Below are 23,033 nucleotides of genomic sequence, written 5' to 3' on the forward strand. Positions count from 1 at the left end.
TGGTAATGTTTATGTAGCTACAGATAAGGAGTCCAGCAGTTTCCAAAGAATCAAAATTTCAAGTCTCCCAGAGGGCAATGGAGAGACGCATGGTGAATATTAGTGGACTGCAGTAAATTTCCAATGCTCATTTGAATGCGAGAAGCGGCTTAAAAGATATCCTCAAGGGAATGTATGATCAGAAGAAGGCCAGACATGTAGCAAAGGTGAGGCATAACAGATGGATAGATTATGGACTCAGCTGATGCCGGTGGAATGCTAAAAGACCTAAAGAAAGACCTCTAGTGGATTAGGATAGATTCAAGAGAGGATAAGGACCGAATCACAAGGGACGAGAAGACAAGCAATCAGCATTGACTGAGAAAAGAGTACTCACTCAAAGAGGTTCATAGACCTATGGCCAACTCAGCCCAACATATCTATGAACGGATTCAGAAGAAACATCGGGGGCTATGCCACAAGAAATGATGACTATGAAGGATACGAGAAGAGCCTGGGAAAACTTCAATGAACTGAGAAAAGAGTAAAGGAAGAAGGAATAGGGAAACAATATAATAATTTAAATGCAAAGGAAAAATAACAAAAAGAAACCAAATGTTGTGTGATCATAATGACAAAGATTGACTCCAAAGAAGAGAGAGAAAATGCATTTCCCTGTGTTCTTTGATCAGGGTTGGAGCATGGGGTGCTATGGGAATGAAACATTGCCTACACTGCTTGACCCCCAATTGATTGGTTAGTTTTGCTAAACTGCCTGGAATTTCCTAAAATTTATCCATTGTCTTTTAGGAGAAAATTTATCCTAAGGATAATCTTTTAGGACTTCCTAAAAGTCTTCAGTCATGTTTTAGCCCCCACCCTCACCCCATACACATACCCCCAAATTGCCAAGTCAGACAGAACTCTGTCAGTGTGAACACAGGATCAGAGTACCTGTGTGCAAATCCTACCTATATTACTTACTAAATGTCTAAGTTTGGGCAATTCACTTAACCTCTCTGTCTCAATTTCCTCATCTATAAAATGAAAGACAAGGGGAAGGGGAAGAGGGAAGGGAAGAGGAAAGGAAGTGATCAAATCATACATCAAAGGACAGAAGGGACTGCAGATGCCCTCTAGTACAAACCTCCTCTTTTTATAGGTGAAGAAACTGAGACCAAGGGTGGTTAAGTGACTTGTCCAAGGTCCCATAGATAGTAATCACAAGAGGCAAGAGTTGAATCCATGTCATCTAATCCTAGAGCCAATGAACCTTCCATTGTATCATGGCACTTGAGTGTCTACAAAAGAAATAAGGAGGGCAGCTAGGTGGTGCAATGGATAGAGTACCGGCCCTGGAGTCAGGAGGACCTGAGTTCAACTCTGACCTCAGACACTTGACACTTACTAGTTGTGTGACCCTGGGCAAGTCACTTAACCCCAATTGCCTCACCAAAAAACAAACAACAAAAGGAATAAGGAAAGGGTGCGTAGACAGACATTTCTAAGGATGTAGGACTAAAAGGGAAAGACATTGTAAAAAGCACAGCACCATCATGTGGAATAGTACTCTGCTCAGAACTAGAAGATTCAAGACCTGATCCTCTCAGTTAGTAGATGTGCAAGTCACTTAAATGTTCTCTGAGTTTCAGTTTGCTTATCTGTTGAAATGGAAATAATATTGTTTGTACTACCCACCTCTACAGGATTGTTGTAAGGGTAGTGGATTTTACTTGTTAGTTTTTATTACTGAGTCATTTAGCAAGGTTTTGCTTAGGAGCCTAAAATTTTAAAACATGCAATATTGTAATAAAGTCATAGCTGTTTCAATTTAATCCACATGGAAGTGGTCTTTTTGTGGTATCCTAAAAGACAATTGATAAATTGTTTTCCTCCTACTCTAAATAGCCCACAGCTCAGATCGCCAAAATTAACACACATTTCCCCACTAGTCAGTCTGAGATTCATTAACTGAAGAGTTCATCTCTGACCCCTTCCTGATTAAAATGGAAATGCTGTGTACCGTGCTAGATGTCATATAAGGGGAAAGATACTGGCCAAAATGAGCACAAAGAGGGGCTACAAGGATGATGAAGTGTACTGAAAACGAAACCCTAAGAAAACTTTTTGAAGGAATTGGGGATGTTCAGTGTGGAGAGAAGACTTGGGGAAGAGAAGAAAATTAATCATTTTGAATATCATAAGACCATAGATTTAAAGTTGGAAGGAGAATCAGAGGATGAGGAAAGATGAGGAAACTGAGGCTTAAGTTACTTTCCCAAAGACATAGAGGTAGTGAGAGAAAGGCTCTGGGTTTGAGTGTAAGTCCAAAATCTTATTCTATCCTACTCTTTCCATTGCACCATACTGCCTCCCAATTCTAAGGAGCTGAAGAGCTGTCACATTGAAAAACATTTAAGTTTCTTAGAGTTAACCCAAGAGGGCAAAATCAGAAGCTGGAGGTGGAAATTATGTGGAGGTAGATTTAATTTCAATAAAAGGAAATTTTTCCTAATATGCATTAGAGCTGTCCCAAAATGGAATAGACTAAGTTCCCTGTCCCATAAAAACTCTTCACATGAAGCCCAGATGCAGTAGAAAGGATTCATTTAAAGTATGTATTAGACTGGATGACTAAAGATCCCTTCCAATTGTTTGGATTCTATTATTCTTGGTGTTTTTTTTTTGTTTCGTTTTTTGTTTCTTTTTTTAGGCAATGGGGGTTAAGTGACTTGCCCACGGTCACACAGCTAGTAAGTGTCAAGTGTCTGAGGCCGGATTTGAACTCAGGTACTCCTGAATCCTGGGCCGGTGCTTTAACCACTGCGCCATCTAGCTGCCCCCGATTCTATTATTCTAAAGAAAATTCTAAGTCAAATGGCAAACTCTGACTTTTATACCTATGTAGTCCTAGTCATACATTCCCTGACTTCTTCTTCTGTCCCTAAAATTGCTTGGTTAATCTCTTTTGCTTTACAAACTTAAGATATAATTTCTAAATAAAATTTTAAAAAAAGATTGCATTAGCAGTACAGTGAGTCATCCTATCCATTGTACCCTGAATAAATGTGAGATACATCTGTTGACATGGAATCTGTGGGCTCTTTTTAATGGGCTGCTTGTCTCCAAGGACAGAATGGAGGTGGGAAGCCATCCAGCTGCTAGAGCTGCCCTTCTTTTGCCTTTGGAAGAAAAACTGGGAAAGTATTATCTAATACTTTGTTCATCTCTTTCCCTTGGGAAGACATGAACAAAGCTGAGTTAAGACAATGACTATTTTTAGGCTATGTGCTCTATTTCCCCCTTCCTCTTTTTTCCACAAGTTTGACATTTTTTTTCAGAAGGATTTTACTAGGTAGACTCTGAGGTGTCTTCCAACTCTCAGATTCAGTGATTGCCCAGGGATTTAACCAGGTATTGGAATCTATACATGCCACCCTATCTCCATGGGAAAAGAGGAAGGAAGAAATTAATATCTTGAACATCAACAAGTAGTCATCTAGCCCCCTCTTAAAGACCTTCATTCATAGGAAATTCAATGTTTAGTCCTTTCAGGGCATCCTATTTTACTTTGAAAGAGCTCCCAATTGTTAGGAAATGATTTTCCATATGTTTCTCTGCTCCTAGTTCTCTCTTTGTCCAAGTAAGACCAGCCTAATCTCTCTTCCTCATGATAGTTCTTCAAATACTTGAAGAGTATCTGAATCAAGTATCACAACTGATTCTTCTCTTCCCCAATTAGATTTTCCATTGGTTTTTAGACATTTTCTAAAAAATTTCAGCTAGGCAAAACCATGCAGAACACCAAACTATCTTCTTCTTCCTGTATAACAAGAAGAGAAGAAAAACTCATCAGAAAATGAATAGGAATGAGGTCCATGACTTTTGATAAAAAATCAATAGTAACAGCATAGTTAACAACTATTCAAATTAGAGGCAGCATTGTGTAGTGAAATGTACAGGGTAGTGATGCTGGAATGAGAGGACCTTGGTTCAAATCCTACTCTAATGCTCCCTACTGTATAGACTTGAATAAATCACATAACATTGTTGGCCCCCATTTTTTTCATCTGTAAAATGAAGGGGAGCAGCAAGTTTCAGAGGTCCCTTCCAGCTGGAAGTCCATAATAATATAAAGACTTCAGGGGAAGGGGCAGCTAGGTGGCACAGTGGATAAAGCACTGCCCCCCCCCAAAAAAAAAACTTCAGGGGAACATGATTAGACTTGTATGAACTGATGCAAAGGAAAGAAAGAAGACCCAGAAAATAAACATGCAAAATGACTACAAAATTTAAATGAAGATAATGCTAAAAGGCATCAAAATGAAGATTGAATACAAGGGACCATGTTTGTTTCCAGAATGCTGAGGCTATAATACCCATCCAATACCAAACAATTAACTATACTATTGGAAAATTAGTAATGATTACATTAAAATGTTTTACTTAACTGTTCCTTCATATTCTAGTTCAGTTGATCCCCATAAAAATACAATGGTGATTATATCACTCAACAGTATAACAACAATATATGTAATTTAGGCACAGTGCTTGGCACACAGTAGGCACTTTATTAATAAATGCTTGTTGACAGATTGGGAGCAATTATACTTTTTTTTTCTATTTGGTCTCAGTAGGAAGAACTAGAACCAATGAACCAACATAGCAGAGAATCAAATTTCAGTTAAATATTTTTCAATTTTTTTAAATTAAAAAATTCAGAAATTAAAAATAATAGTTTAAACTTTCCCAGAATAGTTCCTAACAATTAGAACAACATAAGAAAAGAATGAGGTGCCCTGCGTGTGAGTGAGTTCTTCATTACCAGAGGCTTCAAGTAAAGTTTGGATAAACCACTCATAAGTGATGCTATTAAAAGAATTCCTGCTCAGGTAAGAGGTTGGACTTTTGAATTCATTCTATTTCTGAATTTTAAAAGCACTTAAAAGTCAGAATGCCTTTTTTTGCACAAACAAAGCCAACGCAACAGAAATTAGAATGAAATCAGGAACGGGGGGGGGGGGGGGATTTATTGCCAGTTTCTCTGTTAAAGGCCCCATTCCTCACATATATAGGTAACTGAGACAAATTTATGATAATATGAGCCATTGCCCAATTGATAAATGGTCAAGGGATATAAAAAGGAAGTTTTCAGAAGTAGAAATCAAAAATATCAATGATCACATGAAAAATGTCCTAAATCACTATTGATTATATGTTTTACATCATGCCCAACAAATGCAATCCGAGGAGTTGCCCATCTAGACCTTTCATATATATTCTGCGTAAAAAAAAAAAGTTCTTAATATATGTTGTTTCTTCCTATGGAATGTCAGCTCTTTGAGGGCAGGGATTTTTTATTTGTTTGTTAGGTTTTTCCTCTTCCTTGCTTCATTCAGGATCTGCTACATGACAGCTGTGTGTTAATTGACTGGACAGAAATGGTAATAATTTAAGAGAAAAGGGGAAACAAGGGAAGTGAATGGAGCAGGTGGGTGGGATTTCTCAGCTCTTTTGTTCACTGGCAAGGTGAAGAATTGGGGTCTTTTCCTGAAACAGGTGCAAGAAGGGTCAGGTATCCCAAGGGGGTGAAAGGAAGGCCAGATAGTTGTAAAGAGGCTAACTGAAAAACAGAAGAGAAAGTCAGCTGAGGATTGAGCAGACAAGAGACATTTAAGGGGAGAAATAGTAAAATATGAAAAAAAATGGAAGAAGGTATTTATGGTGAAGAAGAGATAGCTGAGAAAAGTCCAGTTTATTTCCAGAGTTCCCATGTTTTTAACATACGTTGTTTCAAAGTCCTTTTATCCCAGAATTATCCCCTAGCACTGCCCACTGGGCCTCCCAGAACATTCAGATTCATATCCGAGAAATCAGCCGAAACAAGACTGAACATCTGTGGTCTTCATCTTCCACTGTGAAAGGCCTTTCACAGGCCATTACATCATTTGTGACCACAAGCCAATGCCGACTGTAAAAGATGTAAACAGCTGTAAGGAAGGCATGTATAATGAGACAGGCTTGTTGAGCTTTGTGTATACAGCTCACGTTGGAAAATATATCCTTCACAATGGCAACACGCACCCTGCATTACACTTTTTATCCTTATTTCACATTCACCCAGGGCCACAAAATATACCCTTGAAATCAACTTTGAAAAATGCAACCAGCTCTCACAATCTAGAGACAATTGTAATCCACAGACTCCATTTTGAGCCAATACTTTTGGCTTGCATTGCTTCTTCCAAACTTTTTTCCCCCAGTGACAGGAGTAAAATTGATTTATTCAAGTCTCACCCTCTTCAGGCTGTCATCAGGCTCTGAACAAAACCACTGGTAAGTAACAAGAAGTTGGAGAAAAAGAGGCAGCATAAAGGTCTGAGTCACCTGCAATGGTAAATTTACTGAGTGGGAACCACAGGTTTTCCTTGGGACTTAGCCTGAAGTGGAGACAAGAAGGTGTCAATTTACTTACAAAATTAAAACTGAATGAAAATGGCCTTGGTCGTCCAAAGTGGGGAAATTCCAATAAGCCAGGCAGAGACTGTAGTTACTATTCCAAGGCTTTGACAGCAAGCAGCCCACCCATTCGGAAGTGGTCCAGACGGGCCATTGTTTTGTTACTCTAACAAACATATAAGCTTCCTGTAGGTCATCGTATCTCCTGCCCCTGCAATCATCCAGAGGGCCTAAGATCCCCCACCAGCCATCATCTCCCATCTCCCAAAGGAGGTCCCCTGTTCTTTCCCCTTCAAAAAACTCCAGTGGAGATGATGGAAAACAGGAGGAAGGGGTGGACATTCAGGAGGGCCCACTGCCTTGTGGAAAATCACTTGATCCCATGTTTTGTTTTGTTTTTTCTTTCCTTTCTCCTAGATTCATTCCACATTCACAATGCCTAAGAGCATAATCAGAAGGCTCTATTGAATTAAAAACAACACACACACACACACACACACACACACAGATTTCCAACAGGATGGAGGGTTGTTGTTGAAACTTGATTTGTGAGGCCAGGCTTAAATGCCGAACCAGCCCACAGGAGATGGGAGCCTTGGGGAAAGAATTGATTTGGCATTCACTTCCCCCCACTCCCCTCCATCTCCAATAGTGTAAGCTCAACAGCCCACACTGTTCCCTTATTTCTTCCTTCAAATAGGAAGAAACATTTCTGTTGAGACATCTGTTTTAGTTCCCAGATGCCCTCGGAAAGCGAAGCACTGATGGGGCCTACTCCACACTATGTCCGGGGGGGAGGGGAAGGGAAGAGGAGATGGACCTGGGAATGATCAAGAAGACAGACTGGGTGGTAAGCCCACGGGCACCTGGCCGAGGAAACTGGAAAAGCAACCGCCATGGTATATTGATTTGGACATGGTTTGGTTCTTCTGAGTTTGGGCCCTATCTTTTCCATAGCTCTGGAGTTGAAGGAAATGTAAGGTGATAGAACCATTGATATGCTCATCTCAATCTCATTCAAATTCTTCCATATGGAAGGAGTCAAGATAAAACAATTGTAGGGGCCACAGGGCCCACCATGCCATTCTGAAAACAGAAAGACACTGTTCTTCCTTTGGCAAAATATATGTCTGACTACATATACATAAACATACATGTAGGTACATGTGCACACACACACATGTCCAGATTAATGCAAATAATGAATCCCATGAAGTGGTACCATTATTCAAATTCATACAACGTTGGCCTGAAATCAATTACCTTCTTTTACATAATTATAACTTTCAGTAGGACAGGTTTGAATACATGTGAGCACTTCAAGGGATTTATTGTTTTTACTAAGTAAAACTTAGATGTATATCTGGGGCAGTTAGGTGGTACAATGGAAAGAGTGCTGGGCCTGGAGTCAAAAAGACTCATCTTAGTGAGTTCAAATCTGGCTTCAGACACTTACTAACTATGTGACCCTGGGTAAGTCATTTAATCCTGTTTGCCTGAGTTTTCTCATCTGCAAAATGAATTGGAGAAGGAAATGGCAAAATCACTCCAATATCTTTGCCAAGAAAAACCCAAATGTGATCAAGAAGAGTAAGATATGACTGAAATGACTGAATAATAAAAATATGCTTCAGCACTTAGATGGATTCATGAATTGATATGGTGACTCCTTTCAGTGGTAAGGATTGCAACTCATCTATACCTTCTCAACATGTATAGTTATTGTCCACATGTTCCCATAAATACTCCACGGAGGATCTAGGCAATCCTACCACAGTCCTTCTGCTCGATCTTTTCTTTTTTTTTGTTTTTGTTTTTGTTTTTTAGTGAGGCAATTGGGGTTAAGTGACTTGCCCAGGGTCACACAGCTAGTAAGTGTTAAGTGTCTGAGGCCGGATTTGAACTCAGGTACTCCTGACTCCAGGGCCGGTGCTCTATCCACTGTGCCACCTAGCTGCTCCTGCTCGATCTTTTCTGTAGCATATGAACATGGCTCCAGCTACAACTGGACTACCTCCCTTCTAGCCATTCATTTCCTGAATAATTTCTTTTATGCCATTTTCTGGGCACAACTACCCCAGATTTATCCTATACCTCTATGTGGTACATAGTTGTCGTCTCCACCATTAGACTGTGAGCTCCTTGGCAGCATGGATTTCTTTCCTTTTATTTTTTTTTCCAATTTTTTTTCAGTGCCTAGCACATAAAAAAAGTTAATTGACTAACAGTACATTGGAGTCTATTTCTCACTCTTTTCTCGTTTTTTAAAAAATGATTGCTTCTTTTATTTTATTTTATTTTTTTAGTGAGGCAATTGGGGTTAAGTGACCTGCCCAGGGTCACACAGCTAGTAAGTGTCAAGTGTCTGAGGCCGGATTTGAACTCAGGTCCTCCTGACTCTAGAGCTGGTGCTCTATCCACTGCACCACCTAGCTGCCCCCAAAATGATTGCTTCTTAAGGAATAGTGCACATAGCAAAAAGAAAGTTGTCCTAGGAACCAGGAAGACTTCTATTCACTCATTCCTGGCACAAATCGGCCGTGAGACCCTGGGCAAAAACTTCACTTCTTAAGTCTTCTAGGCCAGTGTTGTCAAACTGAAATAGAAACGGCCACTTTTTGACTCAGAAAACCACAAATTAACATGATCTTTGTTGCATTGTATCTTTGTTTATTTTGTTAAACATTTCCCAATTACCTTATAATCCCATTAGTTTTACTGCCCCAGAGTGGTGAGTTGTTGTTTTTTTTTAATTTCTTTTTTTTTTTTTTTTTGGTGAGGCAATTGGGGTTAAGTGGCTTACCCAGGGTCACCCAGCTAGTAAGTGTTAAGTGTCTGAGGCCAGATTTGAACTCAGGTACTCCTGACTCCAGGACTGGTGCTCTATCCACTGCACCATCTAGTTGCCCCACCAGAGTAGTAAGTTTTGATAATTCTGGTCTAGGCTATTCTATAAGATTATAAATTATAAAGAAGATGTCATCCTACATTGGCAGAGGGGGTTTCCTTACCTGGAAGTTCACTGATTCAACCCCTATTCCTTTCCTATCTGAGCATCATAACATACATTTGTCAGCTCAGAAGCATAACTAAGAATTTTTGCACTTCAATGAAGGTTCAGCTGAGGAGAACACCTCACCTGTAATGGAAAGAGGGAGAAGGAAGCAGGGCAGGGGAGGAGAGAACCTCACTCCAAGCCTACTATCCAACAGCTTCCTATTTTAAGTAATTATTCTTGCTAAATCCTAAATTGTTTTTTTTGGTTGTTTGTTGTTGTGCTTTTTTTTTTTTCCTACACTAGTAAAGGTCTCCAAGTGCTGATAGCACCATCTAAATTCAGGTTCTTGGGGCAAAACTCAAGTCAGCCCATTCTAGTTTTACTTCTATATAGACCCCTTTAGATCACTAGAAGAGAGGCTCCATAGGATTTGAATAGCAAAATGGTATGAACATTCACTTTAAATCCTGACTGAAATACACTCATTAGATTATAAACTCCTGGGGCAGCTAGGTGGAGCAGTGGATAAAGCAGCAGCCCTGGATTCAGGAGGACCTGAGTTTAAGTCAGGCCTCAGACACTTGACACACACTAGTGTGTGACCCTGGGCAAGTCACTTAACCCTCATTGCCCCTCAAAAAAAAAAAAAAGATTATAAACTCCTTGAGAGCAATGGCTGCCTTTTTCTTTCTTTGTATCTCCAGCACTTAGCCCAGAGCCTGGAACATTTCTTGTCCAGTTGTTCAGTTGTGTCTGACTCATTGTGACCCCCATGGACCAACTGTCCTTGCCTGGAATATAAATAGTCGCTTAATAAATGCTATTTGATTAACATTCATTAGTTGTATGGCCATAGTCAACTCATTTTCATCATGGAGCCTCAGTTTCTTCTACTATAAAAGGAAGGTAATGATACCAATACTGCCTGTGTCACAGGGCTGGATGAGGGTAATACTTAGGAAGCCTTAAACTGCTTTAGACATGTTCTTCCTTCCTTGGAAGCTATGTCAAATTTTGAGAAAACATTATTGATTATGTGATCTGTACGATTCCAAGCACTCCATCTCTTCTGTCATACCACTTCTGCTATTTTTAATCGATGCAGCCTCCAGACTCTATTGAAGCAATTTTTCTATACTGATCCTCTGGACCTTTCCTTTTATTAAGGGGAAAAACACCTACATAGAGCAATTTAATGGAACAATTTAGCCAGTAAATGGATTTCCTAAGGGATTGCCTGAGAGAAATACAATAGAAAGTCACCAAATCATTTTTTTAATTGAGCAATAGATCCTCATGAAGATATTTATCTGAGTTCTAAAATGTGTGTCCACAAACTCTGCAACCTAGTATTTTATGCTCTCCACAACCTGGCACAAGCCAGGTCCAACTTTACTGTCCATTCTTTCCAATCAGGGACTTTAAACTCAAGTTAGTCTTATATATTACATTCATTCCCCCCTGATGCCATTGCTAGTGCTGCTCTCCCTATATCCACCCCTGCTCTCTGACTGTTCATTTCTAACCTATTCTTCAAAAACCAGCCTTCATTATAAAAATGTCTTTGGTGACTCCAGCCTTTTTGAGCTATCTATTTCCTGAGTCATATTGTACTTATGCTAATGATATTGCACAATCATAAGCATAATCACATTTTAAATTTTATTGTATTTTTAATTTATGGAATAAAACAAACATTTCCATAACATAGCATAATAAAAACAATGATTACACATGAAACTGAAAATCTATTATATGCAACTTGCTATTCCTTTTAAATATATAGTAAAGCTAGCAAGTAAATTTCCTTTTTTTTCTCTTTTCTTTTTTCTTCCCTCTTCCCCCCACCAATTCTGAGATATTAATAACCAGCATTGATATAGTGCTTTAAGGTTTACAAATTGCTATCTCATTTGTTCCTCACAACAAAGTTAAGGGGGCATCTAGGTGGCACAGTGGATAGAGCACCGGCCCTGGATACCGGAGGACCTGAGTTCCAATCTGGCCTCAGACACTTAACACTTACTAGCTGTATGACCCTGGGCAAGTCACTTAACCCACATTGCCCTGCAAAACAACAACAACCACCACCAAATAAATAAATAATAAGTTAACTCTTATTAAAGTTTACAAAGTACTTCAAATATGTTACCTCATTTGGTCCTCACAATAATAATTGTGAGATGAGTTTATTAATAATTAGATCGCTAACCCTTATTAAGGTTTACAAAATACTTCAAATGCATTACCTCATTTGGTCCTCACAATAACAACGGTGAGGTAGAAAATATGTGAATAACTGTCATATTATTTAGATGGGGAAACTGAGACTGAGAGTGGTTGTAAGAGATAGGGTTGAATTTCTGGAGAAAATGTTGGATCTGGAATCAGAAAAACCAGGGTTCGATTCTTACCTCTGACATAAATTGTGTAATTATGGTTAAGTCATGGAACCTCCAACAGTCTCGGTATCTTAAGTTGCAAAATGAGATAATAAACAAGAGGCAGTAAAGCTTAGTGGATAAGGAGTCATCCTTGGAATCAGGAAGAGCGAGGGTCAGGTCCTGCTGCTGACCTATATTGACTACATGACAATGGGTTGGTTATGCGACCTCTCAATGTCTCAGATAACTCTATTATTATAAATTGAAAGATGTGTTGTCAATACTCAGCAACAGAAGGTTTTTCCACATCAGAAGTTCTGTACACAGATGAAATCATGGGTCTAGATAGCCCCTTTCTCTTCCCGTTCAACAAAAGGAACCTAAATCAGGGTTATCATGAGGTTTAAATGAGATAAGGTATGTAAAACATATTCACATTTTTAAGTGTTCTATAAAGGTTCATTAATATTAGTAAGCATAAATAATAATAATGACCAACATTAATATTTTGTTGTTCAGTCATTTTCAGTCATGTCCAACTCTTCATGATCCCATTTGTGATTTTCTTGGCAAAAATACTGGAGAAGTTGGCATTTCCTTGTCCAGCTCATTTTACAGATGAAGAAACTGAGGCAAACAGAGTTAAGTGACTTGCCCAGGGTCACACAGCCAGTAAGTGTCTGAGGCCAAATTTGAACTCAGGAAGATAAGTTTTTCTGACTCCATGGCACCACCTAGCAGCCCAGCATTTATATAGCACTTTAAAATTTGCAAAACCCTTTACACATGTTATCTCACTTGATCCTCACAACAACCCTGTGAAGTAGGTGCTGTTATTATCCCCATTCTACAAATGGAGAAACTGGTATCAAGAGATATTAAATTACTTTCCCATCATAAAACAGCTAGTAAGTGTCCTGAAGCTTGATTTGAACACAGACCTCCTGTCAAGTCCAGCCCCCAACCACTTCACAAACTATCTGGCTAGTATAAAAGACAAGATTTCAATCCAGATATCTCTTGATAGCACATCTTATATAGTTTTCAGTACATCATCCTGTCTTTATTATAGTATAGAATGTTTTGTTCTCTGATTTATTTTGTGTTGCACATTTTAATAATGTAGACCATTTAATCTTGTTCTCTAAGTAGTCATGCAATATACTTTTTCTTACCACATAGATGATAAGATCCTTATATATAGGAAATGGCTATATTTCACTCTTTAAATTCCTTTAGTGATAAGTACACTGGAGGAAGCATTCAATACATAATTGCTAATTGTTGAAATAGTAAAAGCTGAATAGTGAAATGAGGCTTAGGATAAGTCAGAAGAAGTTTCTCCTGTGCGAAGCAAAACAAAAGATAAACAAATAACAGGACAGACATATTGAGGAATCGAGGGACTAAGTTTAGATTGACCAACTAGAGATCAGGACAGATATACCTAAAAAAGTAAGGGGAGATAAAATTCTATAGCAGAAAAGTCAATTAGACATGGCTACTACCTGACCAGAGCTTGAGACAGACATAACCCCAAAGGTCAGGACCATCATTTCAGAATAAATCCCCATGACTCTGAGGAGTATGATAAGCATCCAGGCTTTGCCCACCCCACCCCAAAAAGGAACTTTCCATTATCAGGTGGACACCCCACCTATCTATTATAAAAGCTTGTGCCTTCCTTCTGTTCTGGGAGGAGAATGTTTCTAAGCTCTTCTCCCTCTGAGGCAAAGTTTTCTACTTCCCTCTCAGTAACATACCCTGGTGCCAAATGAAAAACCGTTTTAATTCTAATTGGATTGTATGCAAGAGTATAATTCTTTATTGAGGAGTATCTAAGAGACCACCACCTACCTTCCCCCCACAACACACACCCCTGACAATAGTGTAGCATTCAAAAGCCTTTTGTACCCTATATTGGTGGTTTGGGGTTTTTGGGGGGGTGAGAAAAAGTAATTAAGTCATGGAAAAGACATCCTTCTCTGGGAAAGAAGAGTCATTCATCATCATCAGAAAAGATTTCATCCAGATCTCAACAATGGAATGAATAGATATTGGGATGAGAGATACAGAATGATAAACAGTGAAGATGGTCAGATCAAATGAGGGGATTTATAGGGATAGTTGAGACAAGGGTATGTTCCTAAGCACCAGAGAATCATCAGCCAATAGATAGAGACTGAAGATTGGTGAGAATGGGGATAGAGCGGCAGTCTGTTGGAAAAGACTGAACAGAATGGGATTAAAAGTCCTTGCAAGAGGGCAATAAGAAAGAAGGGTCATCTCTTCAGGTGAGACAGAGACAATAGGGAGGGAAGACATCAGAGTAATGTGAGATGAGAAGGGAAAGAAGAGCTCTCGGCAAACAACCTCAGTTTTCTTCATGGAATATGAGTAAATAGAACACATAAATGGAGTATGTGTGGCCTGGGTACACACATGGAGAGTACACATATAGGGATGCATATATAGCAGAGGCAGCTGACACTTCTGTTTCTCAGATGATGTGATCATGTTCCTCTCTGCTACGTATTAGATCTCTGTTGGACATTGTATCTTCTTAGTATCACATCATCTCTGTTGAATATCTCTGCAGGTCTTTAATTGCATGGTTCATGAAGGTCTCTCTTCTACTATCTCCTCAGCTAGTCATCCTCTTGGGGTGTGTTATGATAGCTCTATTCAGCTGAAGTCAGAGGAAACCCTTAGGCCAAGCTTCAGCCTCTTCTTTTGATTGCCTCTAAAATACCCACTTAAAGTCCCTGGCCCCAGCCAACTATCTGATTTGGGGTTAGAAAATTCCTTTTAACTCTTGTCACATTACAATCCTGTATCCCCTCAAACCATTTCAGAGATTTTTACCCAACAAAACTACAAAGGAACTGAGTGGGGCTAGAACTTATCAGCTCCTGGCATTTACCTTCAATTTTCTTTGTTAGCATGTAAATAAACCTGAGTAAGGACCAAAAAAAAAAAAAAGGCTAGATGAAGCTATTAGCCTCCACATTAGATGCTTTGTTCCTAATTCAGGTTTTTATTATGCATCCTTGTCAGCAATTAAATTCTATTTATCATTCTTTCCAATGAAAAACCTTCATATTCTCTCTACCTTCCCAAGGCAACTGAAAGGAGCTACTAAAGGTGATTTAGCATAATCTTAATAATCATAGTCCTTACAGTCTTTTGATTGCAGTCAACATTATTAATCACTCCCCCTTTCCCCACACCTTTCTGTATCCTTGCTTTTTTCCATAGTTTCCATGACACTTCTGCTTTCCCAGATATGATACAGAAGGTTAAGTTAATTCTTTTTTTTTGGGGGGGGGGAGGGGGCAATGAGGGTTAAGTGACTTGCCCAGGGTCACACAGCTAGTAAATTTCAAGTGTCTGAGGTTATATTTGAACCCAGGTCCTCCTGAATCCAGGAATGGTGCTTTAGTAGAATCTCTGGGTCAAAGGATATGGACATTTTAGTCACTTTATTTGTATCATTACCAATTTCTTTTAAAAAATTAATTGTTCACTGTGCCACCTAGCTGCCCGAACAATTAATGACAATGATGTAAATAGAAGGAACAACAACCACGAATCAATAAAATCTGAGTGTTGTGAAAAGGGACCAAGGTTGGCCCCAAGAAAGAAAGAAGAAAAGATATAACATCCTTTTACCTCACCCACCCATCCATCACACACACGCGTGCGCACGCGCGCGCACACACACACACACACACACACACACACACGGGCGCACGCATGCTGAATATAATATTAGATTGTTTTGATGTGTTCATTACTTTGTATTAATTTGTTTTTCTCTTCCTTTGTTTCTATGCATTATTATAAGAGACGGCTTTCTGAAAGGGGGAGGGATACAGAAGCAAATGTAGGCTATTTCAAAACAAAATACATGAATTTAAATATGAAATCTATTATAAAAACAATTAACTCCCTAGTAATTAGGGGTTTTTTTACATTTGTAAAATGGTGATAATAATAGCAACTATCTCCCTTTTTGTTCCACCATTGTTATGGGAATAAAAAGACTATTGTCCTATATTTTTTCTTCCCTTTGTAACTAAACTCCTAAAAAACGCCAGAAACAAAAGGTACCCCCATTTTCTTTCTTCTCCCTATCTTCTTAACCCCTTATAATCTGACTTCGGATCTTATTCCATTGATATTGCTCTCTCTAAGGTTACTGATCATCTCTTAGTTGCCAAATTGTTTTTTCAATCTTCATTCTCCTTTACCTCTCTGCAGCCTTTGTTTGGCACTGTTAATCACTCTTCCTCCTGGATACTCTCTTCTCTCTTTCTGGACACAACTCTCTTACCAGTCTTCTTCTTACCTTTCTTATCACTCTTCTCTGTCTCTTTTGCTAGAAGCTACTCCAGATCATGCCCTTGAACAATAGGTATTCCTCAGGGCTCTGTGCTGGACCTTCCTCTCTTCTCCCTCTATACCACTTCACTTGGCGATCTCATCAGCTACCATGGATTTGATTTCCATCTCCATGCTGATGATCCTCAAACCTACCTTTCTGTACCAATCTCTCTGCTGACCTCCAATCTAACAATTCCAACTGCCTTTCAGACATCTTGAACTAGATGTCCAGTAGACATCTAAAATTGACTATGTCCAAAATAGAACTCATTATCTTTCCCTCTAAACACTGGCCCCCTCCTACCTTCCCTATTACTGTAAAAGGCAACAACATCCTCCCAGTCTCAGTTCCTCAAGAGTCATTCTAGACTCTTTTTTTAAAATCATAGCTTTCTAGCAGTCCAACAATTTTTATATTGTCTCTCTTTGATCTGTTCTCTGGGTTAGTTGTTTTTCTAATAAGATGTTTCACATTCTCTTCTATTTTTTCATTCTTTTGACTTTGTTTCATTTCTTGGTCTCTTGTGAAGTTGTCAGCTTCCCCTTGTCCAATTTTTAAGAAGTTATTTTCTTCCAGCAGTTTTTGTATCTCTTTTTCCAGTTGGTTGACTTTCTTAATTATCTTCATTTTCTTGCATTACTCTTATTTTTTTTCCAATTTTTCCTCAACTTCTCTTATTTGATTTCTAAAATCCTTTTTAAGTTCTTCCAAAAACTCTTTTGGGGCTTGTGACCATTTTGTTTTTCACTTTGAGATAGAAATAGCTCTTTTAACTTCACTATTTTCTTCTGAGTTTGAACCCAAATGTTCTCTATCATCATAGTAGCTATCTATGAGGTTGGGTTCTTTCTCTTTTGCTTGCTTATTTTTTAAAAGTGATTTATTTTTTGTCTGTTAAGTTTGTATTAGTCAGGCTTTAGTCCCAAGCTGCGGAAGATATTTCAGGTTTCAGGTTTTTTTGTGCTGGTTTTTTTTTTTTTTCAGAGCTCTATTCAGGGGCCTGGCTTCAGGTATTCCTCTCTACCCTTGAGGCATGACCATGTCCCCCAGCAATGCTGTCACCATAAAAACTCTTGATCCCTATGGTTCCTCCCAAGGCTGCAAGTTTTAGCTCACACCTCTACCCTGGAACCAAACCCAGGGACTCCACTTTCCTGCAAATGTTCACAGCCAGCAGGGGCCCCACACATTGCAACCACACTCATCAGTATGTGTTCACTCCTCCTCACTCATAACATACAGTCCAGGACTTCTTAAGGTCATCACACTTGGACCTGGCATTCAAAAACAATGGAGGGCTCTGCAATCTTCCCCTGATCAGCTGTATGACTCCCACACTGTCTGTGAGGCAGATTTACTGAAGTTGAGGCTGCCTCCAGACACAACTGCCCCCAGAGCTTGTTGTTTGTTGATTTGGCTGTATTAATCAGGTTAGTCTTTCCTGATATCCTGCCAAGTTGTCTTGGGCTGGACAACTGCTTTATCCTGGTTTTTAATTATTTCTGCCATTCAAGTTCACTTTGAGGCATTATTTTATATTGTTTGTGGGGGAATTTAATAGAGCCAGGTAATTTTCTGCCTTATTCTGCCATCTTCACAGAATCTTTACTGTTAACAATACTTTCTAAGGCATATTTGATTTCATTCTCCAGCATGTCCGATTCTAGCTCAGGAACCACACCACCTTGTTATCAATGATGTTACGATCTTTCTTGTATAGTTCTTTTCCATATTCTTACCCCCTCTTCTTAATGTCTTCTTCTTCTGTTAAATCCCTCCCATTTTTGTCTTTTATCACACCCATTTTTGTATGAAATGTTCTCTTGATATCACTAATTTTTGAGTAGATCTCGTCTTTCCCATTGAATTGTTTTCTTCTATTTCTTTGCATTGCTCATTAAAGAAAACTTTCTTATCTCTTCTTGCTATTCTCTCAAATTCTACATTCAGTTGGATATATCTTTCCCTTTCTCCTTTCCCTTTTGCTTTCCTTTCTTTCCTCAATTAACTTACTTCCCTGGCTTCCTAAAAGTCCCAACTAAAATCTTATCTTTTAAAGGAAACCTTCCCCAACCCCTCTTAATTCAAGTGCCTTCCCTATGTTAATTATTTCCTATTTATCCTGTTTATAGCTTGCTGTGTGTGTGTGTGTGTGTGTGTGTGTATTAGCATGTTATCTCCCCCCATTAGACTGTAAGCACCTTGAGGGCAAGGACTGTTTTTTTGCTTTTTTGTTTGTTTAACACCAGCCTTAGCACAGTGCCTAGTTCATTCTACTTAATATACGCTTACTGATTGATCAATTGATTGATTATTTGAAAAGTGCTTTGAAAACTTTAAAGCACTATTTAAATAGTAGTTGTTGTTATTGATTAGAGCTATTGATATACAAAATGGACTGCCTTAAGAGGTAATAGGTTCTCCATCACTGAAGGTCCTCAAGAAGAAATGACTACTCTTGGGTATGTTGTAAAGACAATTCTTTATTTTTTCCAGATATGAGTTATATTTCAAAATGCTATGATTCTTTCATTGCTCTAGCACTGCAATATATAAGGAATGTTCCCTATCCATCAAGGATACTATTATTCTTCCAGTCATCAAGGTTCATGATCTTGGAATCATTCTTAAGTCGTCTTTCCACATATACAAATAGTTGCTAAGTCTTATCAATTCTACCATCACAACATCTCTCAGAATTGTCCCTTTCCTCTCTACTCACATGGACATTACCCTAGGTCAACTCCTCATCACCTCCCACTTGGACTATTATAATTGCCTCCTAATTGATCTTCTTTCCTACATCCCTTACACAGCAACCAAAGTGATATTCCTAAACCACAGGGCTGATCATATCACTTCCCTATTCAATCCATTCAGAGACTCCCTATGACCTCTAAATTAAAATAAATAGGCACTACCCTGACTGGCATTCAGAGCCCTTCACAGTTCTTCCAATCTAGTTGCCATACTTACCACCTGACTAAGACTTCTCTCAGAGGATGGTTGCCAAAAGACCTTCTAGTCTTTAGATGCAAAGTTGCTTTTTTTTTTTTTTGCAGTCCTCTTATCTAAAGTAGTAAACACTGATGACTATCCCATTATCCTTCCTTCCCTCTCCTCTCTCAGCTTCCATGACTAACCTTTCAAGGTTCTTCTCCTCTCCTTCCTCTCCAACCACCTTTTTTTTGGGGGGGGGGGAGAGGCAAGGCAATGAGGGTTAAGCGACTTACCCAGGGTCACACAGCTAGTTAAGTGTCAAGTGTCTGAGGCCAAATTTGAACTCAGGTCCTCCTTAATCTAGGGCCTATGCTTTACACACTGTGCTACCTAACTGCCCCCCCACCACTTTTTTTTTCTTCTTTTTTTTTCTGCAGGGCAATGAGGGTTAAGTGACTTGCCCAGGGTCACACAGCTAGTAAGTGTCATTTGAACTCAGGTACTCCTGAATCCAGGGCCAGTGCTCTACCCACTGTGCCACCTAGATGCCCCTTCCCAACCACTTTTTAATCTCTCTTGCTGGCACTTCTTGCTCCCTCAATCCCTTCTTTCAAGGCTTTGCCCTTGGCCTCCATTCTTACTGACTTTTTTTTCTTTCTATATTCTATGGCTTCAGATTCACTCATTAACTATTTTTTTTTGCAAGGCAATTAAGGTTAAGTGACTTGCCCAGGGTCACACAGCTAGTAAGTGTCAAGTGTCTGAGGTCATATTTGAACTCAGATCGTCCTGAATCCAGGGCTGGTGCTTTATCCACCGAGCCACCTAGCTGCCCCCAAATATCCTCTTTCTCACAACCACCAACTAAATGCAGATCTTCATTGCCTCTCATCTGGTCTGGGGGAGGAGGGTGGGGGGGACTTTCAACTAAATAAATGACTACTTTGGAAAATGTGAGAGTCAGTCAATAAGACATTGAGAAATTACTAAGCAGTGGTAAGGATTAGTTGAGGCCAATTACTCAACTTTACAATGGATCTGATCAGTGTAATTTGATGACATTCTCAAGCAGTATTTGGCACTGGTGAATAAGAATAAATAAAGATAATGGTGCATATTATTCAGAGTTTGAGATTGGCAATACAGAAGTGGTAAAAAAAATTAAGGGAAGGAGGGAGCAAGCATTTATTAAGCATCTACTATGTACCAGGCACTGTGTTAAATGCTTTAAAAATATTATCCTATTTGAGCCTCACAATAGCTCTGGGAGATAAGTGCTATTATCATTCCCATTTTACAGTTGAAATCAATGAGTCAGGAAGAGGTTATTTGACTTGCCCAGGTAAGTATCTGTTGCTGGATTTGAACTGAGGTCTTCCTGACTCCAGGCCTATATGTCTATCCAGTGTATCACCTAGATGTATCAGGAGAATGAATAAGCAATATGCTTTAGGAATGGAATGGAATATTTTTGCATTGTTTGAAAAAAAAGAAGAATTCATGAAGAGTTCAAAGAAGCATGAGAAGACTTAAATGAGTTGATGCAGAGTGGAGTAAACAGAACCAAGTAAATAATACACACATTGATTGAAAAAATGTACATAGAAAGAATAACAACCATTACAAAATCCTAAATACCATGCCATCATAATGGCCAAACATGGCTCCAGAGAAAAGATAAGAAAATAGTTTCCTTCACTTTATAAATGTGGGAGATTGTAGTTGTGAAATACTGAATGTACTAGCATGTAGTTTTGCTGAATTGGTTTTTTTCTCTTTCTTTTTATTCTTCCCTAGGAAAATAAGTGAGGTATGTGTTACAAAAAAGAAAACAATATGTGTATATGTGTGTGTGTATATATATATATATATATACATATACATATATAATATACGTATATAAATGATATATGATAGATAGATAAATAATAAAATCAAGGGAGGGAAATAATGTGTTGATTATATCCAAATTAGTGATATAACTAACCATAGAACTCAGGTTGGGTAGTAATGAAAATGAAACTAGAATGAGGACTTAAGAGAACAGGGAAAGGGTCAATGGCTTAGAGATTATAATAAAGCACCAAAACAGGTTTAGTAGGTATGAGTCAGAAAAAGAGAAAGAAGAACAGGAAATTGTGGTCAGAGAAAAGAATTTCCGAATTCAGAAATCCAGTACAGGTAGGATAATTGACCACATTAATAATTATTTATATATTTTAAATTGATTCAAGTCAACTCAGCAACTCAGTGCTCATTATGTGTAGAATATTGTGCTGGGCTTGGGAAGAGATTTAAAAGCTTAAATAAAGCGGGGTTCCTACCTTCAAGAAGTTCACAGTCTAGGAGAGAGAAGATATACTAGTATAGATAGCTACAACACACGGTATTCCATAGTCAACACTAATCAGCTCACTCCATGATTAGTGCTCTATCCATTACACCACCTAGCTGCATAGGTATAAAAAAAATACCCTAAGTATTAGGTGAGCTCATTGGAAGAAAGTACTGGATTTAGAGTCAAATAACCTGGCTTCAAATGATGGCCCTACTATGTAATCCCCACTTAACCTTGGGCAAATCATTTAACCTCTCTAGGCCTCAGTTTCATCATCTGTAAAATGAGAGAGAGAGAGAGAGAGAGAGAGAGAGAGAGAGAGAGAGAGAGAGAGAAGACTAGACTACACATTGTCCAAGTTTCCTTCAATTTCTTTTTTTTTTTTTTTTGGTGAGGCAATTGGGGTTAAGTGACTTGCCCAAGGTCACACAGCTAGTAAGTGTTAAGTGTCTGAGGCCGGATTTGAACTCAGATCCTCCTGAATCCAGGGCCACTGCTCTATCCACTGCGCCACCTAGCTGCCCCTTTCCTTCAATTTCTAAATCTATGTTTTTATGATCCAAGGCGGGGAAAGTCATTATCATTTTCAGGGAATAAGAACATTTTCTTGGAAGAAGAAACATTTGAGTTATACTTTGATGAATGAGTTGGAGTTCAACAAGCAGAGCTAGGAAGAGAGAAGGAAGAGGAGGAGGAGGAGAAGAAGAAGAAAAACAATTACAAGAAGAAGAAACAAGAACAATAATAGTCCTTGGAGGTGGTAAGAAAGAGACTACATGATTTGTCTAGGGTCACATGGCTAGTAAGTGACTTAGGATATATTTGAATTGAGGTCTTCTCATTCCAGGTCTAGCTATCTATTGTGCTTCCTATCTGCCTTAATAGAGTAATTTGATAAACAATACAGAATTATAAGGGAACAGTGAATATTCAGGGGCTAGAGAGTTGTTCAGGTGACTAAAGAGTACATGGAAAGGAACAAAGTAAGATAAAAATAGAAATGGAGAATGCCAGGCAAAAGGATTTGAGTTTTACTCAAGAAGGCAAACAATCATTCAATCAGCCAACAAGCATTTAGTAAATGAGGTGCTAGAGGTACAAATAAAGCAAACAAAATCATCCCCATGCATAAGGAGCTTACATTCTCAAGTGAGATACAACCACATATATAAATCTATACAGAATAAATACAAAGTAGTTAAATGCAGGGGAGTTTGAGAAAGAGGTCATTGGGGCTTAGGGGCATCATGAAAGGGTTGATATAGAAAGTGGTGCTCAAGCTGCATATTGAAGAAATGGGTTCCGTGAAGCGAGGTGAGAATAATGTGCATACCAGGTATGGTGGCTGGCCAGTACAAAGGCACAGAGATGGGAGATGGGAAATAGATATAGACAGGTTAGGGTGCTGGACTGAATGTAACAAGATGAAATTAAACTCAAGTCAATAAACATTTATTAAGTACCTACTATGTGCCAGGCTCTGGTCTAAGTGCTGGAGATACAAAAAAAAAGAAAAGGCAAAGGACAGTCCTTGCCCTCAAGGAGCAG

Source organism: Dromiciops gliroides, chromosome 5, assembly GCF_019393635.1.
Source record: "Dromiciops gliroides isolate mDroGli1 chromosome 5, mDroGli1.pri, whole genome shotgun sequence".
NCBI classification, from domain to species: Eukaryota; Metazoa; Chordata; class Mammalia; order Microbiotheria; family Microbiotheriidae; genus Dromiciops; species Dromiciops gliroides.